Consider the following 23,252-nt stretch of genomic DNA (forward strand, 5'->3'; position numbering starts at 1 on the left):
ACAAAAAAAAAAACTGACAAAGACATTTGCTGTGTGATTGGACCAACCCTGCAGTAGGCATGCTAACCTGTTGGTCTAAATAAATGGCTCATTATGTTTCCTTTAGGTTTCACACCCGGTATCAAACCCCGGGTGGATAATTTTTATTTTGAAGAAAGTAAGGCAAAATATGGAGTACTGAACTGGAAACCAGTTGATCTGTAACAGCAGTCAGGGACATGAACATGGCACTGTTCCTGTAAATCACATGGTGAAATCAAGGCGTGGCTGTACCTGTATCGCTTATTTTTACAGCTCTTGTGTTGGCTTGTGTTTAGTTCTTCTCTTGCAATGGTGAGTAGCTTTTGCATTATACATACATATCTTTTATTGTTTGTGTTCTGTGTTTACAACATCTATTGCACATCTGTCCGTCCTGGGGAGGGATCCCTCCTCTGTTGCTCCCCTGAGGTTTCTTCTCATTTTTCTCCCTGTTAAAGGGGTTTTTTAGGGAGTTGTTCCTCATCCGATGTGAGGGTCTAAGGACAGAGGATGTTGTATTTCCTGTAAAGCCCTTTGAGACAAATTTGTAATATGTGATTCTGGGCTGTATGAATAAAAAAATTGAATTGAATTGAACTGAATTTTGGAAAAGTCATTCTGTGCAAATGCTGTGTAATGCTGTCTTCCTTGTCAGCTCTGTGTTGATGATTCTCTGCTGTATAATTAATTAAAATGTTTAATTGTTGCCATGGCATATTTCCTCCTTTCATGAAAACAGGCTGAACCACAGGTTTCTAGGAGATGAGTTAAAAGATTTTTCTGCGAAAATCTTTTTCCTGTTTTGTCTTTTATTATATGCTAATTAATATGATCAATGTATCAATTTTCTATGCTAGACAACAGAGATTTCTGGAGGCTGAAAATGTTTTCAGAGCAAATGCCTTCAAACCCATCGAGGAAATGTTGGAACTTTCTACAGAGACTGAACCACGCAACAGAATGTTAGTGGATGAGGTGAGTTGTGTCTAAGGATTTACTTATATGAACTTTAGGTGATATAATTTGAAGTGTGTGCATGCGTGCATGCGTGCGTGCGTGCGTGCGTGCGTGCGTGCGTGCGTGTGCGTGTGTGTGTGTGTTTAGAGTTGTGTTTTTGCCAAGCTTTACCTGCTAATGCACACAAGTTTCCACACAGAAAAATAATAACATCTCTTCTTTTAACCACAGATGCTACACAGCATCTTCTTCTTGTGCCACATCAACCAGCCACAGTTTGAACCAGACCACGTGGTTGTTGATCATGAAATGTTTGAAAATCTGATGGAGCAATTCCCTTATCCATTTCAACATTATTTATCCCATCTACCCCGGCGAACTCCATTTTCCTGTGTGCTAGACATGGTGAGAGTGTGCTTTTGGAAAGGTCATTGCTCCTTTGCCTCCACACCATCATTTATAATACTTTATGATTAATATCAATATAGTCTTAATACTGTTTACAGCTTAATAATATCTGTGATTCCTTTCAGATTGTCCTGCAGACTGGACAAGAGGAAGAAGACACAATAAAAAGGACTCTGCAACAGTTAGTTGTTCGTATGGAACAAGACAGGTGTCTCTCCTCCACCATGTGTGTCTCTCAGAAAACAAGCGAAGAAACCTCGGTCAGGTATTATGGAGTCAGCATGTCCAGTAATGGCAGAATTCCTGGGAAAATCATGGTTGCTGTCTCTTGTCTTCAGACCTGGGACAGCTGTATAGCTGCTGCAGTGATGACTTACTATCCAGAAGGAAATGAGGGCTTTTGGGGAACCATAGATGTGTCACAGAATGTCAACTGCAGGGCGTTTACAATCAGGACTGGGCAGAATCTTGCGCCATGTGGAACATGCTGGCGTTTGTTTGGTTTGGGTCCACCCGGCAACTTAAATAGATGGCCTGTTGGAAACTGTGCAGAAACCGAGAGTCTGAGCAACTTGTTCAGAAATGAGAGAGAGGTAAAAGAGCAAGTAGAAAGATCTGTGCTTTACACTGAGGAAGAGAGGCGCGAGGCTGAAATTAGGGTTCAGAATCATCTGACAGATTTGTTGCTTCAGGTGGGATTTCAATGGGATAATAATTTTTACACCCCGCTGATGCCAGCACAAGTTTAGTGGAGGCTGTGCTGTTCTTTAAACAAGACACGTTTTCTAGCTTTCTTAAACTGAGGGAGGTGCTGCCCAGTTGTCAAAGAAGATAGTAGTCTGCTTAGATTCAAATTATTATCTTTTACAGTGTACTACTACTACTACTACTACTACTACGACTAACAACAACAACAACAACAACAACAACAATAATAATCATGATGAGGGGTTAGGATCATCAGTGGGTTACTATGTTGGTGTTTACAGGTAGACTTTGTTACATATGCTCAGTTTCTTATCTCTGTATTTATTGTTGTAATTCTTGTAGGATAATGCAGACATTAACATTTAATGCATGTAATTACAACTTGCACATAATGCACATACGTTTTAAAATTAGAAAGGCACATATTTCTATTGTTCATGTTTCTTTGTGTTTTATAATAATTTGATTCTTCTCCAGAGAACGTGAGCAGCCCAGTATCCCCTCAGAGATCCGCAGGGTATTGTGATTCTGATTCTCTCAGATGAGTCAAGGAATGAAAAAGCAAGAAACTCAGGATCCTAAAATAAAAGATTTTTCCCTCACACACCCTCCGTCCCAACACTGCAGTGATTGTAGGCTGTGAAGCTGATCCACTCACTCCTTGCAGCACGGCTGAATGTGAGGTATTTAGGTGGTAATTAAGCAAACTTGTGGAGTTGCTGTACTTTAAAGGCCCCATGGTATAAAAAAGCAATTTTGGTTGTTTTTTGTGATAGGGAAGGTCTCGGGGCCACATAAATGCTGTCCCGTGCATTAAACCCGTGATAAATGGAGAAATGCACACAGCCCTTTAAGACGAGCGGACAGCACTTCCTCCTTCCTGTGATGTCACACATAAGGCGACTCCGCCCACTTATACTAGCCGGCCCACCTCCGTTCCCCAGGTAACAAGCTAACAGGTGAGCCACATGCTGAGGAAACGTTGCTGCGCCACAGACGATGCAAGCAGACTCATGTTTCACTGCAGAGTCTTCCAAAAGAAACACACGGGACAGACCAGCAGCTGATGGTCTTTTTTTTTTTTTTTTGTCCCACAGGATTTTAGTCCAAATTTGTTTGTCTGTTCAGCTCATTTCAGCGTCGACTGTTTTATCAACCTGACACAATACAATGCCGGCTTCACAAAGAAACTATTGAGTCGGGCTCAAACATGTACGGTTGTATAACATCACGCTTGGCGGTAGCCATGACAATCATACATAATATATTCTATATAATACAATATTTCCCGTTTACCGGTGCGCAACACTGAGCAGAGCTCCGGGAGAAAGGCAGGAGAGAGGAGCTGTGAAACTATATTTAGCAGACCACAGGTTCAAAACCACAAATACATCTTTCAGGGAGATCAGCAGTTCAAATAAAACCCTGGAGATGTGAGGGCCTTTAAAGTACAACCACATATTGTACATTGTACATTTGGTCCAGACCACTTTTGGCAAAGTGGTCTGGACCACATGCTTTTCCAGCGGGCAGGGCTCCCAGTAGAGCGGCAGCTTGGTAACTTTCAGTCAGTCCATCAGCCTGTAATATGAAAAGTGATATTTCCCCCCTGCTTGGTCCAAAACCTGCCTCTTTCAGCTCTCTGTTTAAGCTAATAGCTAATGATTGTTTCCAAGCTGAAGCGAGTGCAGGACAGTGAGGGAGAGAGAGGACAGACCACAGGAGGAGCAGATACTGAGCTTTTTATTCTTTCAAAAAGTCTGTCAGGATATTAATGTCAGAAATAGTTCATATTTTACTGATATTTTGAGTTTGTCTCTACATAGATATCTTTTTTTTTATTTTTTTATTTAAAGTAGGCTATTTATACTTTGAGTTTGATAGGCCCACAGTCACACTTTATAATTTAAATGTATAAGGGCTGTGCATTTTAAGTTGCATTATTTTGTGGCATATTTTCTTTTCATTTTCTTATTTAATCTAAAAGGGACAGTGTACATAAATGTGAATTACAGTATATATTTCACAATACAGTAAAATTTCACCTCAAAGTCTTTGAGTTTGGATGCAGTTCTTTACTGTAAGTTCACATTTGAATGTGCAGCTCACAGGAGAACCTTGTTCAAACTGACAGCTGTATTTTGTATTCTGCTGTCAGCTGTGTTACAGTACAGTAGAGCTGACTGAAGGAATCTACTCATTTGGGCAGAAGTTGAGTTGTTTGAGGAAAATATTGGAACATGGAAAATATTTTGTTTTGTCATGGTGAGAGACTTTTGCAAACCAAATGTGTTATTTTGGGCAGAGAACCCCTCATGTATTTACTGTTTTGAAACCATGGTGTCTGAGTTGACAAACATAAATAAACATACATACATAGTATGTAAAGCAAAAATAAAACAATACAACAAAATCAAACTATTCATGGCCACAAAATCTCATCCGCAGATGTTCTCAGTGTGTAAGCAATTGAAAAAAACTGTAAAGCTGATCAAAACCTTTGGAGGAATCAAATAAACTCTGGGGTTCGGGCTGATGGGAACACTGAAGGGCTGGATGTTTTTTTAATGCTCTGAATTGCAAAAACTTTCTGTTGCACAGTTTGACTCAGTTTCCTTCCTGCAGTTTTAGGTGGGGAAGTTGTCGCTGCTTTGTTTAAACACTTCCTGTTGACAAGAAAATGCCTGCAGCTGAACAGAGATATCAAACTGAGTGCAGCCTGGACGCAGTGAATTCCCTGACTGTTTTGGTTTCATTTCAGTGGAAAATTAGGTGAGTGTCTTTAAAGAAAAAGAAAGCACCAGCTCCCTCTGTGTGTCTCAGTGTGACTCTGTGTGTCTCAGTGTGTCTCCTCCCAGCTTCCCCGGAAGAAGAGCTGGAGTCTCTGAGGAGAGGACAGCGAGCGTCTCCTGTCTCAGCTCAGCAGCCACAGTTTAACATTCAAAGTCACTGCAGACAGTCTGAGCCTGTTTAGAGCCTGGGACAAAGTTACAGGGTAGAACTGTAGTTTTTCAAAGAAAGAATAATAAAAACTACAAGTATCCCCTCAGTACACATCTTTGATCTGACTGATATAATCTACATAAAATAAAACTTCAGCTCCTGTCAGAATGAAGAGTGTGGAACAAAAAAGGGACTTTTGCCTTTTGCTCAGATTTGAAATTCAAAACCCTCCTTATCAGCTGACTGCAAACACAAACCTGCCCTGTGGCTGTGCTACTAAACCTCATGTGATGAATCTGCTTTGTTCTTTAACACTGTTGAACTTTAAGGCAGAGGTAGAAAGGAAGTGAGGACAGATTTCAAACTCTAAGTATCAGTGAGCTGCTCAGCTCACACCTGTCCAGGTAGACAGTGTCAATGAAGTCTTTGAGCAACTCGAAGTTTATGAGGGGTCAGTGTAGCATCCCACAACGCAGAGCTCAGTTTGGGAGTTCCTCCTTCGCGTGTGTGGCCATGAGGCAGTGGAATGCCCTTCCCACAGAATATATGTTATGTACAAATCCACACACATTCTCATGCCTATCAAAGAGCTGGTTATTTAGTACGCAAGTATGCACACATCTGTGAGATACGTGTGTGTGTGTGTGTGTCCCAGTTTAGAGTCTGTGTCTGAGGGTGTTTTCACACATACAGTGTTTAGGTCGACCTAACTGTCTAGGCCGACCTAATTGATGCGGTGCGGGTAGTGTGAACACAATGAGCCGCACCCGAGGTCGACCTAAACAGCCGTACCGAGAGCCAGGGCCGGCCCGTGGCATAGGCAGTATAGGCAAATGCTAAGGGCGCCATCTGCTGGAGGGGCGCCGCTAGCGGCCAGAGGGACGCTGGCTCCGGTTGTTCTACCGCATAGGCGGCGCCATTTTGAGCCAGGCCCACCCAATCAGAACAATATGTTTTCGGGATTTCGGGATTGAAACTAGCTTCTCAGTCAATCAGCAGCTTTCTATCATACGTGAGTGCCCGCCCCCAGGCTGCGTCATCAGCATGTGACCCAATCAAATGAATGAGTTAGTTTGCGCGCAAACGGTCCCTCCCCGACTCAGGAAGAGAGAAATGTGTACAGGTAAGAGAAAAAAGAGAGACGGAGACGGAGTTTATTATGGCGAAACAGAGCAGTTTACTTGGCTTTTTCACCAAACGACTCCGTGTTGAGCAGGGGGAAACTCCTGCGGCCATTCCACCACTTGATTTAAATGTTACGAGTGCGAGTTCTAGTTTACCGGTGAGCTCAGCCGTCCGGCCCCGCTCCCAAAGCAACGCCAGTCCTCCTCCTCCTCCTTCATCCCTTCAGTCATGTCAGCAAGCCAAGCCACAGTAACAAAAATAACTGGGACCATTTCTGCTGCACTTAATAGCCTATGATAGATTTATTATTCTGAATAAGCTATAACCAAAATAACTTGGACCTTTTTATGCTGTGTGTGCGTTTTATCCGTTGTTTATAAAACGGGTGCTTCCCATCCTTAAATGTGATTGGCTGAGCCGCGTTCCATGCCGTTGTAAAATCAGTGTAACCAGAGAATCTCTAATATGTCGTAGACGGGCTCTGGTGTAACCCGCTGGCAGACCGCAGCACAAAATATCCCTGCGCCAGTGTAAACGGACATAGCGTTGCCTAGCAACCAACTACTCTGCACTCAGCTTACTCATTAGGTCACATTTGTTTCAAGACTTTTGTCAACAAAATGTCAGACTTTGTGGTGAATTTTGATTTGCTGGGTGGCCTGAGCCTGGGTGAGTGGTCGGAGGAGCTGCTTGGTGTCTGTTAAAAGACGCTGAATTCACCACCAGCAACAGTGTTTTCACCGGTGTAGTAAAGAAACTCCGCCGAGAATGACGTGACAAATCTTCCCACCACCAAGCCATAACCGAGGCAGACTGCCAGAAGATGAAGCACTTTCAGGCACGAAGCTCAGACACACCTTGGGGGCTTGACTGTAAAGTCTGGTTTGACGTGCAGCTTCATATGGGATGCAGGGCGAACGAGGGCAACCCTAAAGCCCGACTCTTTCAGCATACGCCACGACGAAAATGGCCCAAAATATGTCACGCTGAATGCACAAAAAATCACAAAGATGCTGCCGAAAAAAAACAGAAAGCCTGAGGGGATTCATATATGAGCAGCCGGGTAACCCACTGTGTCCGGTGGCCTCCCTGGAGAAATAGCCTACCTCTCCCTGCTGCCTCCTGATCCACCTGCCTTTTATCTCCACCCAAAGCGGACAGTATGACAGATGTACCATGACCGATGTATGGTAAGTTAACAGTATACTTTTATTATTATTGTTATTGTTACATCCAACGTTAGGCATACGTCTGAGCAAAAACGCACCTGTTGCGAAACGCACGCCACCGTCCCTGCAAAGAGGAGTCCAAACATAATTGAACACTATTTTAACAATTGCACCATTAATGGAAATATCCAATTCAACATTAACGAGCCCAAATAGCCTGATGTGACATGATGATGGCGCTAGATGAAAAAGTGATCTTAGCGGTGGAGGGGCGCAAGAGAGTAATTTCGCCTAGGGCGCCAACATAGGAAGGGCCGGCCCTGCCGAGAGCGGCTGGAAGGGGTGTGGTCTCGGAGCGGCGCACCAAGCCCTTTAATGCGGTGCGGCGCACCAAACTAGTGGTGTGAACGCGCAGCGAACCCGGGTCGGCCCAAGCCTGGTGTACTCCACAGGTTTGGGCTACATAGGCTGGGCTGGGGTAGAGGACAACATTGCCCTTACCAAAAAGGAATATACTCAAGTATACTTATAAGTATACTTTTTATGAACTAAGTATACTTTCTGTGAACTAATACTTAGGTAAGTATACTTTTCAGATTACTTTGAATGTACTATCAGGAATATACTTAACAAAAGTATACTTAGTTTATACTGATGAGTACACAGACAAAGTTTAAGTATACTCCAAGTATAACATACTTGATATACTTTCAGTTTAAGTATATTATCCAATAGTAGTTAAAACTTAGTACAAGTATATAAAAATGTTGTACCTGCTTGCAACATGGAGTGTTATTTTACTGTATTAGCTGGCTTGTTGTATAGCTAACTACCTCAAAGCAGCCAATGTGTAAAATAGCTATACAACAAGCCAGCTAATACAGTAAAATAACACTCCATGTTGCAAGCAGGTACAACATTTTTATATACTTGTACTAAGTTTTAACTACTATTGGATAATATACTTAAACTGAAAGTATATCAAGTATGTTATACTTGGATTATACTTAAACTTTGTCTGTGTACTCGTCAGTATAAACTAAGTATACTTTTGTTAAGTATATTCCTGATAGTACATTCAAAGTAATCTGAAAAGTATACTTATAAGTATACTTGAGTATACTACTTTTTGGGAAGTTTTGAATGCCATGCCTATTTGTCACATTTGCTCTCACAGGGTTGGCGCCCAAACCCTGTAACACTTTCATTCAGTACCTCGCATTTTTCAGTTCTTCTGCATTTTTTTCCAAGAGGTGTTTATTCACATGAGATACCTCTCCACTCAGCTATTTGATTCAAATTAGACTGTGCCAACTCTGTAGCCTAGTGGTAGAGCGTCCACCCTGAGACTGGGAGGTCGGGGGTTTAATCCCCGTCTGGGTCAACAAATTCAAGTATGGTTGTAGTATGCATCAAGTATAAGTAAAGTGTATTTCAAGTACACTGAAGGTGAAAGAGTAGTGCACTTTTAAGTTTATAAAAGTGCAAAGTAAGTAAAGCAATAGTGTACTTGAAGTACACTAATGAGTATACGAATGGTTTACTTTAACTAAAGAATAGTACAACTCAAGTACAGGAAATAGTATAATTTAAGTATACTTATATATAAGTAAAGTAACCTTGAAGTTTACCCGAGTATACTCAAAAATGGGCCAAATCAGGGTACTTTTAGTATAAGTATACTTTGTAAGTATACTAACTAGTACATATGTAAGTACACTACTAGTACATAAATACAAGTATACTTGGTAAGGAAAGTATACTTGATAAACTATACTCAAACTCCACTTAAGTATACTTGGAAAGGTAAACTAGAAGTTTACTTCTTTTTGGTAAGGGCGTGTGTTCTGTTTACATCTTGAGGCTTCATTTCAACCTTCTTTTCCGGATGGAATGGCGCTACACATGTCATTTTCGTCTGGTTGCCATGGATACATGACGCTCCATTCTGTAGAGCGGTGGACTTGGTACGGCGATAAAAAGCATATGTGAAACCGAGCCGCTCCAGTTGAAAATTGATACATTGTATATTGGTTGGACCCAAATATGTCACTGGGTCGACCCAAATATGTGTGAAAACACCCTGAGTGACAGGGACTGTATTCATGATTTTTATTGAGCTGAAAGAAGTGTATATATAGCCTATACTTTCTATTGTATTTCTATTTTTATCTATTTTACTTGCACAGTGCTGGAGTTGTCACCACTGCATTTCACTGCTGCTGTACTTGTACATTCATGCATGTGACAAATAAAAAACTTGAGCTTGAACTAAAAAAATAACTTTAGTGTAAATCTAAAAGTTGTTCAACTGAGGCTGCTGATGAGTGACCTAAAGAAACCTCAGTCATGTGATGTTGATGTGTGTGTGTGTGTGTGTGTGTGTGTGTGTGGATCTGTGGGGGGTGGAATCAGGGAATTCACTGCGTCCAGGCTGCACTCAGTTTGATATCTCTGTTCAGCTGCAGGTGTTTTGTCCTCAGCAGGAAGTGTTTAGACAGAGCAGCGACGTTTGCCACTCTAATTTAATCAAACTTGGCCTCAGTTCAAAAATTCTGTTTCAACACCAGCAGGAATCGTTTTTCTGGCCTTCTGCCCGTTTACCTGTAACCACATCAACGCCCTCAGATTCTTTAAGTTTGAACCAGATGACTCACCTTTACAGTTTTTTTTTTTTCAATTGCTTTTTCGAATATAATGAAAACTGGGATGTTTCAGTCGGGACTGGATCGCGGGTCTCTGGAGTGAAAGTCCGTGTAATCGGTCCAATCACACTGCACGTCTGGCTCCAGGGTCGCGTCTGTGAATTAAAAAAAAAAAAAAAAAGCACCAAGTGTGTGGTCTGAATCATCTGGTGTGGGTGTTCTTACAATTAAAGTGTATGTGTGTGTGTGTGTGTGTGTGTGTGTGTGTGTGTGTGTGAGAGAGAGAGAGAGAGAGAGAGAGAGAGAGAGAGAGAGAGAGAGAGAGAGGTCAGATCACTCCTCAGGGTTCTGATGTGATGATGACTGTTTCCAGGTGGGAGCCAGCATCATGAAGACTTTGCTTTCCATAAGATGATACTGATAATATTTACATTTGAAAACTGCAGCCAAACAAGTTTAGCCATGCCCACTGCGTCTTTAACGGCTAAGATCATAACTTTGCTGCTCTAACTTCAGCAAACTTGGCCTCAGTAAAAAATTCTTCACCTGTAACCACATCAACGTCCTCAGATTCTTTCAGTTTGAACCAGACGACTCAGCTTTAGTTTTTTTTCTTAATTGCTTTTTCAAGTAAAAATGAAACTGGGATCCACTTTGTCGTCATCTTCACCTCCAAACCACAGCAGAAGTTTTCTTTTGAAAATGTGTTCATACCTTTTCATTGGATTCACACATTTTTCACTTCTCACATGTGTCATTTACACGGCCCTGACTCCACTGACTTCACTGTGGAGGTCAAAAGCAAAACATCTGCTCACAGCTGATAGAAATGACCTGCATCTCTGTGAAATCACTAGGCAAGGCAAATTTATTTGTAGAGCACAATTCAACACAAGGTAATTCACAGTGCTTTACAGAGACATTAAAAGCAACATGACACAATTTAAAACAGTGGTCCCCAAACTACGGCCCGCAGGCCGGATACGGCCTGCCTCCACATTTGGCCCGGCCCCCTGAACAATACCAGAGACGCATTATGATTTTCTTTTTCAGTCTGGCCACGCGATCGAGACTAATACACGCATAGAACGTGACAAGCCTACTGGAACCTACAAAAGGATTATAAGGAAGGAACACAAGAACTTTGAGAGACTGCTCATATGAGTCATTTAAGCAGTGGCGCTTCTGCCTATGTACCACGCAAGCTGGCACTGGCCGGCATTAAGCCGCTCACCTGTCAGATCCGGCAGACCAGACCGGGTGGGCACGGTACCGGTGCGTGCCGCGGCCGGCGCCGGCCGTGGCACCCGCCGGCCCGCCTGATTCCGACTGATGGTACCCCGATGCAATGGCATGTGCGGGTCAATATGGTAGTCTAGAAAACTGGCGATTTTTTTTTCTCGTGCGCCCCCAAGTAGATTGCGCCCTGGGCGGTTGCCCACACTGCCCATAGCAAAAACCGTCCCTGCATTTAAGTAAGAGATTCTGCTCTGACAACTAAGCTGAACTTTTACCTGTTAAGGTTGTGCACGGCACAACAGAAAGTTAATGTTCCATGGACTTTGTTTTCTGTGAAGAACCCAGAGAGGGTTATTTGGTTATTATTTATTTCATAAATAGTGTTATTATATATTTCCTGAGTTTATTTTTTCTGTGAAGAACCCAGAGAGGGTTATTTGATTTTTATTGATTTCATAAATAGTGTAATTTATTTCATTAATAGTGTTATTATTTATTTCCTGAGTTTTTTTTCTGTGAAGATCCCAGAAAGGGTTATTAATATTTGGTTATGTGTGGCTTTCTGGAAAACAATAAATGTTTACATTTAGGCACCCCTGCGATCGTCACACGTTTTCTGTTACAAACTGACCCTGGCCCCCCATCAGAGAAGGGAAAAGTTATGTGGCCCTCACAGGAAAAAGTTTGGGGACCCCTGATTTAAGCTGTACCACTGGGCATTTATCAAATCAAATCAAACTTTATTCATATAGCACCTTTCATACATAAAACAAATGCAACGCAAAGTGCTTTACATTAAAATACATACAACCCTAATCCCCCACCCCCTCATACGCACTCACCCACACACACACACACACACACACAAATACAACATATTTCACACTTGCATGCACCCCATCACAGTCCAGCCCACCCCAACCCAAAGATAAAATGAAACATGGCTGAGCACTGAGGGACCAGATGAGGAAACACCATTCATTCTTTGGGAGCCATCCACACCGAGAGGCGTCCCAGCCCACGACTACAGGGGGCGCCACCGCAGAGACCACCCCGACCCAGACAGACAGGAGCCCACACCACGGCCATAAGGCCCTGGAGCAGGGCCCCCAACCATCCAGGCCAGGACAGGCCCCAGGACGGCACCCCCTGCAGGCAGGCCAGACACAGCTCCCGGTGTGGAGGGCCCCCATGAGGAAAACACTGGGGCTAAAAGCTAAAGGATAACAGAGTAAAATACAGTCAATACTAAAAGAAATAGAAAAAAAAACAATATAAAAAATTAAGTGTAATAAATGAGTGAGTATTAATAAATTAAAAATAATAAATTAAAAACAATAAAACAATACAGGCAACATAAATATGTATTAAAAAGTAAAAAAGATGTTAAAAAGTCTTAGTTATTGGTTTGAAGATGACAAAGTGTCTACCTGGAAAAGTATAGCGCAACATTTAATAGTACCTACTAGGTTGCAGGATTTTCTCCTTATAAGTATATCTTCCCCCCAAAAAAGTGGTGTGTATTATGGTCCAATTCTGTCCCATGTGCTTCAGGTGTTTAGAACAGCTGAAAAATTTGTAAAGGCTAAAAATGCGTGGTACAAATTGTCCGCACTATGGAGCAATAATCATTTGCTAACAGGAGGGAAACCATTTATTAATAGATGGTTATGTTTCTGGGTTAAAATGTTGAAAATATAAAAAAGGAATGTAATTGGAATGGATTTGTGTTATTTGAAACTCAAATAAAAAGTTAATAATAAAAAAAAAAGAATCTGAGAAAATTTAAATGACAAAGTGTTTTACATCATAAAGGAATTCACAGCAAAGTCAAGAAAAGACACAGGAGGAATCCCAGCCTCCATCACTACAGATTTCTGTTATTAACAAGCACGTACAAATACAGTGAGTGCAGTAGGTTATATATACACACAGAGAGAGACACACCAAAGAGCTGAAGGTGCTACTAAACCTCATGTGATGAATCTGCCTCGTTCTTTAACACTGTTGAACTTTAAGCCAGAGGTAGAAAGGGAGTGAGGACAGATTTCAAACTTCAAGTATCAGTGAGCTGCTCAGCTCACACCTGTCCAGGTAGACGGCGTCAATAAAATCTGTTCATCTCATTATTCACTGGTCAGAATCACCGTGTGGCTCCTTCCACTGAAGCCTTCTGCAGCTGCTCTGCTCTTAGAGTCGCTCTGTCACCACTCTGACACCCATTTTGTTCATTTTCTGTTTTTTTTAGGCCTGTCGCGATATGCGATAAGTTGATTAATCGCACAGTAAATTTAAATGAAGTTGGTACTTTTCTTTTAATTGCCACATTCATGCGTGTTTGTTTTCCTCATCTCTCCACCAAAGAGACCAGACGACAAGAGACACTGCCGAGCCTCGTCTGTCAGCGAGGTGAGCTGCTTCATTAGAGGAATGAATGGAGGGAACGCTCTTCCATCATTATGCCTTTTTATCATAATATAAGTTTAAAGAATGGTTTGAAAATGTCAGGTACAAAAATAATTTAAAAAATGGTCTTAAAAGCACAACATTGCGCAATATTATCGCTTATCACAATAATTTCTGGCGCAATTAATCGCACAGCAAAATTTGTTATCATGACAGGCCTAAGTTTTTTTGTTTTTGAACCTGCAACAGTCCTGGGTCATGATGGACTTGAGGTGGGCAGTCCTGTTCCTGTTGATGTGGCATCAAACAGGAACGACTCATACAACCTCACTGTTCACCTGACTGTGTTCTTCACTTGATCTTTGTTTTCTGTACAAAAACAGCAGAAAGAACCACAAAAAGTACTGCAAGACCCGCAGCAATAGATACTATAATAGCTACATCTCTCCCAGCAAGTTCATCACAGTCATCCACAGAGTCTTGACTCATTTTGTCTCCATCTGAAGAGTCTGAAACAACAAAATCAAAGACAAAGACAAAGTCAGGTTGGTGAGTAACCAGATGAGGGTCAGAGGAAAAGGCTGCATGTCCTCCTCATCAGACTCATGTGGGAGTTTGTCTGGAAACATGTCAGTTTTCTCTCCTGACTCTCACTGACTGAACTGAGGGGAACATGTTTGGTACCAACAAGGGTTAGGACACATGTTCAAGACAACATGTCCATCTGTGAAGGGCTTCACTTGTGGGACAGCTGGGACAAGGCCTTTTGAAAAATGGACCTCACTTTATACATTTAAAAATATAGATTTAACAATAAGGAAGGAAACAGAATAAATGATTCCTGCTGCTCACATCAGTCATTATCTACTGTAGTGCTATGAAATCATGATCAAAGTATAAAGTCAAGCTCTCATATTTCTGTCCTGTGTCTGTTCAGAATCCACCTCCAACATGAAATAAAACAGACCTCAGGTCAGATGTCATCCTGACCCAGTTAAACTCACCTGGATCTACAACCTCCAGCCTGATGGTTCTGATGGGATCAGTTTTAATAATGGCTCTCTTCATACGTTTGGCTCCAGCAGCTTTAAAGTGACACTCGTATGTTCCATTGTCCTCCTCCGTCACGTTCTTCAGAATCACAGACAGGTTGCTGTTCTTCATCTCTTTGTCTTTCAGCTCCACCCGGTTCTCAAAAGACGGATGCTGGACATCTGATTCAATGTGTCCGTCTCGGTAAAGGAACACAGGTTCTAGTTCCTTCAGGTCAGTTCTGCTCCACTCTGCTGCTGTGATGTCGACGTCAGGAGCCTGACAGCTCAGGGTGACATCGTCTCCAGGGTGAACTGTCACGTTCTGGATCAGGTCTAAAGGATGATGGAAAAACAAACCCAGAACAGAAAAGTTAACAACACAGATCTTCAAACAGATTCCAGTTTCTGTCAGCTCAAACTTCAAATGGATCCCCAAACACTCAGAAGCCGTCGGCTCATCAGTTTGAACATCAGCCCCGTTCACAATAAGGATCTCGCTGAGAGTCCGTCACGCTTTCTGCTTGACGGGCCAACATGACTGTGAGCAGCATTTACCTTTTACTGGAAATCACGTGGAGAGAGAGAGAGACACACACATTTCTGTCTCTGGTCCAGATGTGTGTGTTTGGTGTCTGTCTGACACGTGTTAAATATTAAACATGAAACATATAAATAATAATCTGAGGCCACTGTATTGTGCAGAATGTGTTTCATTGTAGCCTTTAAAGACACTTTTCATAACATGTCATGGCCTGTTCAGGACGGGAGGGAGCGACGGGAGGGAGCGACAGTGTGGCTCAAGGCGGTGCAGTGGAGCAACCTGTGGACTGTAACACACACACACACACACACACACACCTGTCCACACACACTCACCTTTAGAGGAAGCAGCCAGGTGACAGATCAGGGAGCTCAGAGCCAGGAGGGACGCAGCGCTGAGAGAAGACATGAGAGCAGAGACCTGCCTCTGAGTGTGTGTGTGTGTGTGTGTGTGTGTGTGTGTGTGGCTCTGTCTGTCTGTCTGTCTGTGTCTCTCTCTGTCTTGCTGCTTCCTGAACCTTCTCTTATATGGAGGGGCTCCTCTGGGTCACGTGATTTACAAGAAGTCGCTCTGGTGGTGCGTTCAGGTGCTCTGTGTTTCAGTTTAATTCAGTTCCAGTCTAAAGTTTGTCCACAGCTTCTCCTTCAGTGTTTTCTCTTTGTTTTGATTCTGTTCCACATTGAACTGCAGATTAATACTGAAGACACCAAACATACACACACACACACACACACACACACACACACACACACAGGAAGGACACAGGAAGGACCTGGGGCCTCATTTATAAAACACTGCGTAGGATCCAAGCCCGGAATGGCTAATCGGGAGGACCGGGACAATTCCCGGTGGGCCGGTCTGATGTTTGGGCCGCGAGGGCCGGTGTTCACTTTTTTTTTTTGTATCTTTTTTTTGGGGGGGGGGCTGCAGGTGAGGAGAGCCATTTATTTAAGAGCAACTAAGAGGGAAAAAAATCATAATAAGAGGAAGAGTGGGTGTGTTGTTGAAATAAATGTAAAACTTTGTGGCTCCACATAAATATTTTAGCTGCTCCTCATAATGAGACAGAGGAGAAACGACTGAAGTCTCTGTCTGAAATGTGGCCTGGAGGTGACATCTTCCAGCAGCCCTCTTACCATTTCTTGAATTTCTTGTTAATGTCTGCATATTTATTTACTACTTATTTATTTATTTATTTATTTTATTATATATATTTATTACCATTTTTGATGATGTTTTCACATCATCAATTATTGCTTTCATTAATTATGCCATTCATCCTGCTACATTTACTACTACTATTTACTACTACTACCTCATTTTGCCCGCAGGCATGGCGTGCGCGTCGTATTATTAAAATTATTTAAATAATAGTATGGTGTGACGCCACATAACTGGGAAACTTTGTCTTGTAGCCCCTCAGAGTCAGAAGCAAGATCCAGCACCAAGCAGCAGCCATGAGCCCACAAGTCCAGAGTGGGCAGGCAGGATTGCTCATTGAGTGAATATTATTAGAATTAATATAATGAAGAGTATGGTGTAGACCTGCTCTATATGAAAAGTGTCCTGAGATGCTAGATGATTCAGCACTACATTAATGAAACTGACCTGAATTGATCAGAAGGCTTTGTAAAAAGAGGAGATTTGTGCTGAGAATTTTTAAAATGTGATTTGGTGTCAGAAGCAGAGCCAGGAGCCAGTAGTGATGAGGGGATTGCTCCTGTCAGTATGGAAGGAACAGGTGAGCTGTTTTAACAGAGTGTGTGAACAAGCAAGCATTAGTTCACTTTCTATGCTCAAACGATAGCAGTGACCCGTTATATTTTTTGATTATAATAATAATGGGTCGTGATCTAAAGTGGGCCGGTCTGAGGCTTGAAACTCCAGGGCTGAAAATGAGTCCCACTCTGGCCCTGGTTGTGTGTATCTACTCAGTCTACTGCAAGCTCGTAATTTCCACAGGTAGACGTTTCAGCGAGAACTCAGTTTCTTTTGGAGAAAAATAGCAAATTGGACTCCGTTAAAAAAAAAAAAAACAGATTTCTCGTGACTTTCCTTTTTTATCCTTAGGCTACTTAGTGAGAACATAACTGATTTGTGCTAAATTGGTAAAACAGAAAATATAATCTGGGTAATCAGGAAGCTTTAATTAATCTATTAATTTATTTCTATTTTCTTATTTTCTTATTTCTGATTTACCTTTAATTGACCCTTTCACATTTTTAATTCATTTCTTCTCAACTCCTCTGATACCTGAATGTTAATTAAGTTCTTAAAAAACAGAGGCAGAAAAAAGAAGAAATGCCTAGCTATCTCCAGCCACACCAAACTTTAACTTGAATTTGGTGTCATATTTTTTTTATATATATTTTACAAGGCCCCTTGTAATGGTTTTGTCCTCACAAGTTTTTTTTGCAAGACACAGAGGTCACTGTCCGACTTGCCTTAATCACACTAAACCCTTGCCTAACTCTAATCAGCATAAATCTACATGTAAAACACCATGTCTAACTAATGACTAAATGTAACCACACCTAATCTTTCCATAACCATCCAGTTAAGTGGGTCATTCCACCATATCTACCAGGAATATGGAAGGGGAAGAGAACATGGTGCTTTCCTTAAGAAAGAGTTGTTGAAGACAAAATGTCACAAGGTGTAACAACAGCATTATTATCATAGATACACCTTTTATAATTTCCCTTTGAAAGAGTGAGTTGCACTGCCTCCACTGTACAGTCAAATCTAGTAAAATGTGGATCAGTGCCGGACTGTGTGTTTATAGATTATTTTGGTCAGTCTCACAGCAGAGTGACTTCTCCATCTATGATGTTGAACATGGTGATGCCTCCATCTAGTGGTGCAGAGTCTGCAAATGATTGTTTGGGCAAAGTCCAGGTAGAGGTATTACACTAGAGAGGTTGTCACTGTATGAACAGCATTAATTTGTAACCCACAGCTCCCCTCTTCTGTCAAACATGTCAACATGATATCTCCTCTGCGGTTCCATGATCATTTCAGTGTCAGAGAGCCATCCCACATCAGCAAATCACAGTGTGCATAGTAAGTTCGTTCATTCATGACACACCTCATGCACAGAACCGCCACTGCACCAATCAATCAGTATGCACCTACAAGAAAGGGACCTATAAATTGTATTCTGTATTTTTTTCAACTCCTTTGAATTTTTCTGTGTAATACTGTATTATATGTGAATTACGTCCCACGTCTTGGGACTGCAACCAGTAGTGTGTACACATAAAATAAAAACAAAATAAAAACAAGCATATGACATACCTGAGCAAAATGCTAGAAAACCCATATCACGAACCACAATTTTAAAACAAAAAAGCACATGAAATGACGGACAAGGCTAAGAAAGGTTGGCCAACCTTGGATGACTATCAATAATACATAGACAGAAAAAACCTTGATGACCTTAGGGTTACACCGCCCCCTAGTGGTGCCAAAAGGAATCACTAGCTCTGCCCACCGGAGGAGGACAACAGGAAACAACACAAAAAGAGAAGAGCAACAGGTAAGTCTCCTAACCGTGTTTTACAGTATTTCAGTTTTTCCATCAACACAGTAAAATTTCACCTCAAAGTCTTTCTGAGTTTGGATGCAATTCTTTATTGTAAGTTCACATTTGAATGTGCAGCTCACAGGAGAACCTTGTTCAAACTGACAGCTGTATTTTGTATTCTGCTGTCAGCTGTGTTACAGTACAGTAGAGCTGACTGAAGGAATCTACTCATTTGGGCAGAAGTTGAGTTGTTTGAGGGAAATATTGGCTTTTGCTACTTGCTTTACAATATGTAACTATGGAAATTGTCAAAAAAAAAAAAAAAAAACATGACTGCAATACACAGGAAAAAGGAATGTTGAACCTGCTCAGACTGAAAAGGGTGTGTTGCATTTTGGTGTTGAGTATGAAGTGAGTGAGTGGATTAGTTGTATTGGGCGGTGACAAAATGTGCTTTTGCTGCATGTTTGAAATATTTTGTCATGGTAAGAGCCTTTTGCAAACAAAATGTGTTATTTTGGGCAGAGCGCCTCTCATTAGGCCGATGGATTAGCTGTTTTGATACCAGCATTCCTGAGTTGACAGAGGAGGTAAAGCGATTGGAAAAAACTGTAAAGGGCATCGTTTGGCCTGGGAGTGACTTTTGGTGAAAATCCAATTAGCTAATTAAGTCAACTCATTTTTTTTAATGCTATACACTTGTGTACAGTTGAGTTGGCTTGTAGAAAGCTCGGCTTGGATTTGCACAGCATGCGAGGTCAGACGGGAACGTTTCCACAAGAGACGTTCTCTGTCCTGAGCAGCTGCAGCGAGGCCTGCCAGCTGCTGCCAGGGGGCGCTATGACACTCAAAACCAAACACACAGGGAACATCTTTTGAAAAAATCATCTCAGTCAGTTTTGCAGGTGGCAACACCACTCTTTAACCTTAGCAACTAAAGTAAAGCCAGCAAGCCGCCACTAGGAGCGCTGTCACACAAATGAGCCAAAGACACTTGGAAAACCTTGAAAAAGTCACATGTGGGCTGTTTTTTTGCTCTTCCTCCTCCAAATTTTATCATATCTTCTGTAAATTTGGCACAAAGGAATCAACAGGAAGCTGAAACAGAGCTGTTTTTTTAAATAAAATTTTTGTTGTTGTTGTTTTTCTTCATAGTTTTGCTTCGCTCTGAAGGGAAGTTTTTTTCTCTCAACTCCCTTTCCTCGTCACAGAGTCACAGAGTGCTGAGCGTTGTCAAATTCTCTTAGCAAAGACATGTAGGAGTCCTGAAACTAGGACTGACACACCTGTTATTTTTAAGAGTTTTTGTTTCTGAAATCTGATCAAAATACTGTGATGTGATGACAGTACTTTGATTAAAGAAGAGTCTCCTGGTTTAACCCTTTAATGGCCAACTCTACCGTTTGGTAGAGCACACTTTGAGTTTGATTAAATGTTGGAAAATATCTTAGAAAGTTAGTCCACCTCATTGAGCCATCTCTAACACTTGGTTTGCATATGTTATGCACAAAAATAATACTAGGTGGCGCTGTTTTTTTTAAGAGCATGCCTTTTTAGTGAGCTTCCCGCCAAGAAGCTAGAGTCTGTAAAATCACTCCTCACTTATGGGACATTTTTTGTCAACTTTTCAAAGGTAGGAATATTATTTTTGCCATAATATGGTTTCAGAGTGCCTACTGAACACAATTATGTAACTTGATGCAGAAAAAAAATTATAACAAGCTTATAATAATTTTTCAAAAACATGCTCTACCGAACGGTTGATTTGGCCTTTAAAGGTTCAAGTAGTAATAATGACTGAATATGATTCAAATTGATTATTACTATAAAAAATACATCTTATTTATACATCCACTGTTGTTTATGATACAATTAATGGTAAACATTACATATTCAGTGAAATTATCATCATACCAATGCGATTTGTGACACTTTTATAGACATTAGCTAGCTAGCTGGATGACTACAGAGATTATATACAGAAATGGATAAATTAATTAAAGGAAATGAATATAGCTAGAAATGAATGTGACACAAATACGGAAATGATTACCAACATGAAAAACGTGTTTTTAGACCAGTTTTTAGAAGTTTTAAAGGCCTATTCTTTGTTGTCAGGCCACTTCAGTATGGTAGATCACAATGTCTTTTTAAATGTGTCAATAAATTGTCAATAAATAAACATTTCACATGACTTTGATTTTTTGTGAACTACATGCACTGTTACCCTTAAAGGCCAACTCTACCGTTTGGTAGAGGCTTGTAAAAATAAAACTATGTGGTCAATTTTTAAAATAAACATGTTTTTTTGTTATTTGTGTCCCAAATAACTAAAATATGCAAGGAAATAATTTTCTCATGTTTTGTTCTTGGTCCGGCCATTAAAGGGTTAAACTGAAAGAATCTGAAGATGTAGATGTGCTTACAGGTGAACGGGCAGAAGGCCAGTAAAAACGTTCCCTGCTGGTGTCAAAACAGCATTTTTGAGTGAGAGTGGGAAAGTTATGATCTCACCCGTTAAAGACGCAGCAGGTGTGGCTAAACTCCTTTGGCTGCAGTTTTCAAATGTTAGTATGATCAGTTTTATCTCATGCAAAACAAAGTCTGTCCTCTAAGTTAGCTCGTGCAGACACCATTTTTGCAGTGAGGAGAAGAAGAAAAAGACGAGTACCTAACATCAGCGAGCCGGCAGAGAAGACCTCCTGGGATCAGGGCAGGACCACCGTGGAGGTCGGTGTGATGCTGGGTCGCCGGGACGACAGTGAGGACACCCGATGACACACACCGCTCAAGAAGTGTTGCAGGGCTTCTTGAGTTGCCAGCAGTCATTCATTTGTCTGGTAACAAGGTCACAGAGCACAAGCACTCGCACACAAGGTCACATAAAATGATAAGAACGTACAAGACCTCAACTCATCATCTCCATCCCAGTTTAAAATCTGAAGAAAAAAAACCCCTGAGATTTGATGCTTTAACGAGATGTTCCAGTCTTTATATTGCCGATGCAGACATTTGTGTTACTCTGGCTGTGTTACTCCGGTAGCACATATACTAAAATTGGAACGATACAGAGAAGATTAGCATGGCCCCTGCGCAAGGATGACACGCAAATTTGTGAAGCGTTCCTCATTTTCCTCTTCAAATGGAGTCTCTTCTGTTTAAAAAAAAAAAAAAAATGACTAAGATATACAAGTATGTGACACAATGGGAAATGTGTTTGTGATGTGAGACAAATGCTTGTTTTTAAGATGTGTTTACAATATTTTGAATACTGTGTTTCATTTTGCAGTAGATAGGGCACTTTTGGCATTTTGTGTGAGCAGTAGTTGGATAAAGTTTTGAGAAAAAGACACAGAGCTTTGAAAATGTGTGTAAGCAATTGAAAAAAAATCTGTAATTTCAGTGAAAACCAGAGGAGTTTTTTTTTTTTTTTTTTTTTTAAGAAACTCCTCTGCCACTCCTCCACCAGCTCCCTCTGTGTGTCTCAGTGTGTCTCAGTGTGTCTCAGTGTGTCTCAGTGTGTCTCAGTGTGTCTCAGTGTGTTTCAGTGTGTTTCCTCCCAGTTTCCCCAGAAGAAGAGCTGCAGTCTCTGAGGAGAGGACAGCGAGCGTCTCCTGTCTCAGCTCAGCAGCCACAGTTTAACATTCAAAGTCACTGCAGACAGTCTGAGCCTGTTTAGAGCCTGGGACACAGTTACAGGGTAGAACTGTAGCTTTTCAAAGGAAGAATAAGACAAAACTACGAGTATCCCCTCATTACACATCTTTGATCTGACTCATATAATCTACATTTAAAAAAAAAAAAAAAAAAAAAAAACGTCACCTCCTGTCAAAATTCAGAGTGTGGAACAGAAAACATAGGAGGGACTTTTGCCTTTTGCTCACGTTTGAAATTCAAAACCCTCCTTATCAACGGACTGGAAACACAACCCTGTGGCTGCAATGTCTCCACCCAACACAAGCACGCACACACACACACACACACACACATCACATGCCTGACAGGCCTATGTCACTACTGAGAGAGAGAGAGAGAGACAGTTTGATGCCAACCTGTAACCACCTAGTCCAGCACCACATGACTGAGTGTGTGTGTGTGTGTGTGTGTGTGTGTGTGTGTGCTTGTGTTTGAGTGTGTGTGCTGGTGGGTGGGGATGGGCTGTTGGCGCTCTTGTTCTTTGTTTATCTGTCTGTAAAATCTCTTTTTAGAATTGTTAATCAAGCCCGGAGTGGCTAATCGGGAGGACCGGGACAATTCCCGGTGGGCCGGTCTGATGTTTGGGCCGCGAGGGCCGGTGTTCACTTTTTTTTTTGTATCTTTTTTGGGGGGGGGGGCTGCAGGTGAGGAGAGCCATTTATTTAAGAGCAACTAAGAGGGAAAAAAAATCAAAATAAGAGGAAGAGTGGGTGTGTTGTTGAAATAAATGTAAAACTTTGTGGCTCCACATAAATATTTTAGCTGCTCCTCATAATGAGACAGAGGAGAAACGACTGAAGTCTCTGTCTGAAATGTGGCCTGGAGGTGACATCT

The 23,252-nt window shown here is 41.5% G+C and overlaps 1 protein-coding gene and 1 non-coding gene across 2 annotated transcripts in view; one reads left to right on the forward strand and one right to left on the reverse strand.

The window, feature by feature from the left end:
• LOC115376997 (coxsackievirus and adenovirus receptor homolog) overlaps window positions 1–23,252 on the reverse strand; it is a 59,358-nt gene that overhangs the window by 21,713 nt on the left and 14,393 nt on the right. The window lies entirely within an intron of this gene.
• Window positions 21,751–21,856, forward strand: LOC115377212 (U6 spliceosomal RNA). The gene has a single exon (XR_003929961.1). It is a non-coding gene; the product is annotated as a U6 spliceosomal RNA (small nuclear RNA).

The sequence above is a fragment of the Myripristis murdjan genome, chromosome 18 (genome assembly GCF_902150065.1).
Source record: "Myripristis murdjan chromosome 18, fMyrMur1.1, whole genome shotgun sequence".
Lineage (NCBI taxonomy): Eukaryota > Metazoa > Chordata > Actinopteri > Holocentriformes > Holocentridae > Myripristis > Myripristis murdjan.